Source organism: Sabethes cyaneus, chromosome 2 (assembly GCF_943734655.1).
Source record: "Sabethes cyaneus chromosome 2, idSabCyanKW18_F2, whole genome shotgun sequence".
NCBI classification, from domain to species: Eukaryota; Metazoa; Arthropoda; class Insecta; order Diptera; family Culicidae; genus Sabethes; species Sabethes cyaneus.
This window is the reverse complement of record NC_071354.1, coordinates 165,134,409-165,141,949: the sequence shown is the minus strand read 5'-3', so window position 1 is coordinate 165,141,949 and position 7,541 is coordinate 165,134,409.

Genomic DNA, 7,541 nt, shown 5'->3' with positions numbered 1-7,541 from the left:
CACTGATTGTTTTACCTTATTACAAGCGATGGGTTGACTAAGTGGGGGATATCAGCATACCAATCTTCTTGCTATCTTTAGTTCTTCAAGCTGTTACCATTGGAAGACACTATTGTTGAGCTAAACTTTTGATTTTTCGCTTTAAAAGTTGGAGCGGCGGAAATAATTTTGAACACACCGAACCCATTTTCACCCGCAAGGTGCTTTGTTAAGCAATCCTGAAATCTGAATTTTGTTACGTCCCGTTAAAAAATCCCTCGAACTTTTCCCCCTATTCAGTAAGTTCGCGTTCCTATCCGCGACCTACTAATCGGCATCTGATGCGTAATCGGCATAGCGTATCGACATAGATGCGTAAAATGCCATCTGTCTAAATTGTTTATCTGGGCATACACTCACCGCACCGTTCGGCAAACGGTATTCGTCGTCTCTTTTATGCTCTGGTGTTCTTATGGGAAACTGCGAGTTTGACGTCTCACTCGCTGTTCATAAGGATGGTGGGAGAACAAAAGAGGTAAACATATAGCAGTACAAACGATCCGACAGTATAATCAATATATATAGAATGCCAGTGTCGCTGGTGTTTCATGGATATTTTGGTGGCAAACATGTTGCTGGTTCGTGTCTCGGATACGGGAACTACATTGTAAAATTGCCCAATAGAAAATTTTACCAAATCGTGTGATTTATCCTACGTGATTTACGGAAAAGCAGAAGGATTTTTTATTGGGTTGCCTTTTTCGTTTGACAATCAGATTCCCGTTTCGAATCGATCACTCACACATATGCGCATACAGTGTAAATACGTAATTTTCAAATGTGTGATGTTTACCACGAGCACTGCAGCGACACTGGCATTCTATATATATTGATTCTACTGATCCGACTCAGAACAGTGTTGTCAAAGCAAATAACATTGAAACACATCGTTGCTTTCACTGAGAAAATCTTCGAAAATTATTGAAAAAGCTGTCTTTTGTGTTGTTTTTAATAAAGAAAAATTAATTATGAACATACATTTCTCTTGAAAGTATTGAACCACGTTTTCACCATAGGAGGTTTCAGTTAATTTCAAACTTAAAATTCTTATTTCCAGAACCGAAACAGTGTCTTGGCAACACGATAGTTCATCAGTTGTGCTGCAGCTTCTGCTACTGGTGAACAGGTTCCGTCAATTCAGAATTTGTTTTCAGTTTTGTTAGAAAATAATAAAACTTTCGGCTAGTGACAAAGCCTTAGATAATAGAAAAAAAGAGAATGAATAATATGGTATGTGACAATTGAGTGCTTGACTTTTAGAGAGGTTGTAATCAGTGCTGAAAAATGTGATGGATTCGTTAGTAGCGAGGTGGCGATTGCCTTCAGCAGCTGAAAAATGTACGTTTTTGGACAACAATTTTTAATTCATCATATATCTTGTCGGAAAGCCAATAAATTGTGTTTGTGTGAATCAAATGTATGGTTAAGTGATTTGTGAAGATGATCCTATCAAAAGATTTTGAAAATATGAATAAAAAAGTGCATTTTCGGCTCATTTATGTTCAACTGATTAAAATAGGTGACACTGCTTAACTCGTTCCTTACCCTACATGCTGGCCAGCGGAACCGATGCCGAACGACACCGCTTGGGCAGTAGTATACTGATCGACGGTGATGAGTTTGAGGTAGTCGATGAATTTGTCTACCTTGGCTCACTGGTAACGGCGGACAATGATACCAGCCGTGAGATTCGGAGGCGTATTATCAGCGGAAGTCGTGCTTACTATGCGCTCCACAAGCAATTGCGGTCGAGCAGACTAAAAGCCGTATCCCACTGACGGTTGCCGTTCCGCTGCCGTTCCATTCCGTTGTTCGTCAACCAATCAGCGCACAGCGGTTCACCGATACCGGTCTTGTCACAGAGATAGGATTGTTTCTATTTTTTCGGCTACCGTTCTTGGTGCGCTGCAGCGGTAGCAGTGTTGCGGTATTTAATTTGATAACTTTTATATTGATAAAATCAAATGAAATGAACTGTCGCGTACGCGTTTCAAATAAAATATTTATATGCAGTCTAGTTGTGTTGTTACATTGTGTACAATTAACTGCAGCTTAGTTAATAAGACTCCTAGCATATAAAAGTTATACGTATTACGTATGAAATGATCCAAAAATATTATTTGCAATACCGACGGATGTTTTGGAATTGAAACCGTAAATGAAAATTGCATTGTTTTGGCTTCTATGAAAGATGGGGTTCATTTAGATTTCGTATTTACGCCATTAAAGCAAAATTTTTTAAATATGGTTTGTGTTTTGAGCTTTTATCCTATTTACACATGCAGGTTTAGCTATTTTTTATAGATACAGATGGAAATAATCAATTTGTCAAACAGTTGCATATAATTTATGTTTAAACTCGTCAAAGTCGGATGTAAAATGTAGATGTCTTCAAGTACTTAGTGAAACTGTTACAAAACGAATTCTCGAGCAATTTTTTAAGGAAAATATAAGTAACAATAAAAAATTCTGTTCGCTTCTTTGTTTTTCAGCTCATCATGGCGACGCAATGGCTTGAACGTATATGCTTTGCGTAAACCAGCAGCTGGCATTATAAGTTATCTAATCGGTAGGAAAACTCCAATGTAGTTAAAAGTAGATGTAGAATTGAATCGTTTGTTTGAGAAACTCCACAAACGCCATTTGAAATGAGTCAATTTTCATAAACTGTTGACAGTTTTGAATCCTCGAGTATTCCTACAATATGTCTCATAATTCTTACTTAATTGCAAACATGTGTGGGACACGCAGAAAATTACAACGCGAATCATTTTCGCATGGGAGTCTAAAAAGGTGAAATCTCCGCAATAATTTACAGATCTCTTTTTCCTTAGGTAATTTTTTTTTCCTGTAAACTACTGAAAATTGTTTTCTGTGATTATACACTTTGTGTGACGATTTATCCCAAGAAATCCGTAAAATATAACATATTGCGCATAGATATCAGCCAGAACGATTTGATATTAAATATTCTTCTACAATGACAGGAAAGAACAGTTCAATTCTGATCTACAATAAGTATATATATTGCCCGTTTCTTTGGTAACAAAACGTGCTACTCACTTTTTTGACAGTTTGAAATCGTTGCAAAAAAAAATCTGCTTGGCTGTATGTAAGTTATAAGTATATATGCCTAGCACGTAAGCTATTGAATTACTTAACAAAATAAACGATGTTTGCCCTCACGACGATTCTGGCGACGGTTTTGCCCGCGGCAGTCATAATTCACCGCGTACGAAAGGATGGGAAATAACCAACACATTCTCATCTAATTGTCGCAAAAGAAGCACGGGAATGACACTAGTTATTATCTACAATGTTGCTGAATAAAATTTGCTGTATCTTTTGTAGTTACGATGCTGTTTTTAATTTTGATCGAATTTCGCACCGTATCGTTTTTGTTTATGATGAAATCAAAAGCCTGAATAAAGATGAATTTCTTTTCAAATATTCATGTTTTATTGTGAAATTTCCGATCATTGTCGGTGAATCGCGAAATCAATTCGCTTCTTGCTGCAAAATATATAATTTTCTGTGCATTTGGCTACTCTGTCGCGCTCTGTCGTCAGTCGCTCTGATCAAACGTGTAGCGAACAAAGAAAAATGGGTGATAACGGTTGTGCAAATGTGATTGAAAACGGAAAGGAACCAGACCGCTGCAGCGGAGCGGCAACGGCTAGTGGGATACGGCCTTAAGACCCCGTACAAAGTGCACCCTGTACAAGACGCTTATTAGACCGGTTGTTCTCGACGGCAGACTTGTTATAAACACCGCCCGGTGCGACACGGTTGCCACCCGTCCACATACGCACGGCACTGGGTGCTTTCGATAATAGAACGCACTGGCGTTGCTACATACTAGCACGCTCCCCGACAACACGAAAACCCGATCGAAGTGCCTTGCCTTCGGTTAGGCACCAACGAGCACGGTAGTACCGACGGGCCATATGACGGCTTGCATGATTTCGTTCTTTGCTTTCTTTCTCATTCGTTCATATTCGGTGTACGTCACTGAGTTGGCAGGACGTTCGGGCACCGTTCTCTTGCCGTGCTTTTGCCGTGCTCTAGCAAGTGCCGGCTGGTGTACTGGCACGCCGTTTCGCTCGCAAATTTAAAAACCTATATAACTGTTTGGAGCGATACGGTAAAAACTTATGAACGGTAGCGGGTGCCTTCCACAACGCCGTGTTGGTGTTCCGCCGCTGCTGCTGCTCAGTAAGAGAGATTTTGATTCGATGTAATGCTTATTATGATACCTATAGGAAAACTTTCGAAACAAGGTAATTTTTCGATTTAAGAACAGTTTTTTCTAAGTAATTTTTATAGAAAGCATCAGATTATGTGTTGTTCCGAAATATTTAATGTGCGAACCTGCATGTCCCATGCGGGTTAAAAGCTATCCTACTTCCTTTTATAAATCTTGATTTGGTTAAATTATGCATTTCAATCGAAAACGGGTTTTCAATTGAGAGATGTGAATATAATATTCAAATAGAGTATGGTTTAAAAATTCGTTAATTCAATCTTTAATCGTTTTAACTTTCATGTCCATATTATTCGCTACGAAATGTACAGAATGTTTTCGGATAGGTAGAGAAGTGCGCTGCGCAGATAGCACGAAAGAAAGAAAAAAAAGGCAGAGTATGAGTGGGGTGCTCGGCTGTCGGTTTTCGCCCGGTGCCGCTCCGTGCCCACTCAACACATATAAAACCGAACCTAACAAAAAAAATTGACACCGATGTGCGGAGTCATATTTGTTCGTACGAGAGTCGGCGAAGTGCACTGAAACCGGGTGCGTGTGACGTATGAACGAAGTAGAATGTTTTAGCACGGCGTGCGGAGCGGCGCGTGCTTTCACATGTCTGCTCGACGGGCATGAAACATGGACAATGCTCGAGGAGGACCTGCGAGTGCTCGGAGTTTTCGAACGACGAGTGCTACGAACGATCTTTGGCGGCGTACAGGAGAACGGAGTATGGAGGCGGAGGATGAACCATGAATTCGCACAGCTCTATGGCAAACCTAGTAGCCAGAAGGTGGCTAAACCTGGACGGATACGATGGGCAGGGCATGTTGCAAGAATGCCGGACAACTACCCTGCAAAGATGGTGTTCGCCTCAAATCCGGTAGGAACAAGACGACCAGGAGCGCAGCGAGCAAGATGGTTAGACCAGGTGGAGCGAGATCTGGCGGAGATTACCCGTTGTCCGAGGAATTGAAGAGCGGTAGCCCTCAACCGAGTTACATGGAGCAACTCTGTTCAAAAGGCTTTGTCTTAGGACGGCAAGCCACCTAAGTAAGTAGTATTCTATAGCGATTCTATTCTATATTCTATTCTAGTTTTGAAGACACTACGTAGACTCAAGATCAAATCAGGTTTCCTCAAAAATCCTGGTCTTTTCCTAAATTTTGCTGATTGAATTTCCACCAATTAACATTCGATTATGTTAATATTCTAAAACGAGCTAATTTTGAAGACACTGTGTAGATTTTCAAGATCAAATCATATTCCATCGTTTGACTCGTTTCCTCGTTGGCCATACCAAATATTCTAAAATGACCTAGTATCTCTTTCCGAAAGCAACAGAATTTGCTTTCGGAACCAAACACCAAACTAGAAACTAGTTTACTTATCATTTAAACGTAACCAGTAGAAAATTATCACAACTTGGCCCTTTAATTGCAATTTATGTCTAGCAATATGAAGTCTCGTTAGAAAAATCGTTAATGGCTTAGCATGTACGGTATTTTATAGCTTATTTTCCTAAATGTATTGATCAAGATAAAAATTTGCAGGAATTTGGACGTTTTGAATAAAATGTGGGGTGTGCAGAGTTAGAAACCAGTTTTATATTACTAAGGTCAAAAGCTATAAGATGTATTAGAGAAATATTTAACTAATCATATCGGAAAAATATTTGAAAATGTGTTGTGTGTTGTGTTTTACAATAAACATTGGACGAAAATTCCATCTCGTTACACGTTTGAGTATGGTAAGAAGAAATGTAAGAAAAGGACTTGTCGTCAGAGTCGGGCCACTTATGCAGTCATGGTTAGGTCACCCTAATTTTGAGCACAAAACTGCAATATTCGCTAGAAAACGTCAGATATGCGTGCAATATTTCATCAAAAGAAAGAAAAGAAGAGAAGCAAAATTGATATAAATAACATCTGGGTTGTTGCTGGGTTTTGATTGAAGTTATATACCTCGGAGAAGACGATAGCTTTAATATTAGTCTGGTGAAACTCGTTAAAATTAATTGAAAATTAGATGTTTGTGTTTAGACCGTCTGCTTTTTGTGGGATCAATTTTTTTGTAATGTCACTATAAATAATTTCAATTCACTTTTCTGCAACTTCCAGCGGTGGCCTAAACAGTACAACTCACTCCGACTTTGACAATATATTTGCTTTTTACGTAAATGCCCATAACTTATATATATTTTTCAAACAATACAGTTTGGGGATTGGGGTTTGCCAGAAATATACCATGTGTAAAGACCTTGCAACGATGCAGCATAACATAGCATAGTTTGACCGCCCCACAGTGGTCGGAAATTTAAAATTCTTGGCCAAAACCTCGAGATGATGAGATTTCATGTTTTTCGGGCTACTGATTTCAAAAATGATAATGAAAATGTGAAATTCAAAATGGCTGATCCAAAATGGTGGCCTTTTTTGTTAAATTTTATAGTTTTTGATGTAAATTTCGTCGAAAGGTGACTTTCAGGTCGTTGAGTTCAACAATAAAACACAATATGTAAAATGGCTGACCAATATGGCGATCCTTTTTGGTTTATATCTGGCTCAGCGCGTTTTTGGTCCTATTTTTAAAAAACAAAATTGAATTAAATAACAAATCAAATTCAAAATCGGCTTTTTTCCCTATTAAAATCGCAAAATTCGATATACCATTAGGTTGTGCAATATTACTTTGAAATACAATATTAATCGGAATGATCATCGCTGTTACTTTCATCACTGTCGCCGATTTTATCGCTGTCAGTGTCATACACTATTGTGTAGCACAACAACGCGATTGCAAGCAAGCATTCTTCGAAAAATATCTTCCATTATCTTCTATCTCGTATATTTTCTCGAGAAGTAAATATCCTTGATGCTTTATATTGTTGTTGCGTGATTCCCAAGCTCCAGAATTTGTGCGGACACTTTCCAATGTTCAATAATGCAGTATTTCCGTCGTTAGAATTTTCCAACCCTGGTTTCGAGCGATCAATAAGCAAGTTTGAATGCTTATGCATGTTTGTATCTGTAATTTACATGTTTCAACCGTTTTCTTTTCAGCATTCTTGTATGCATGTTTGTATCTGTAATTTACATGTTTCAACCGTTTTCTTTTCAGCATTCTGAGCGTTCACTTGATTCGGCAAATAATAATGTGGCCCGTCTGCCTTAATTTCTCCTTTTGGAGACACTGCTGCCAGTTACCCTCATCCATTCGTTAATTTGCAGAATTTATAAAATGAATCGTAGGAGTTATT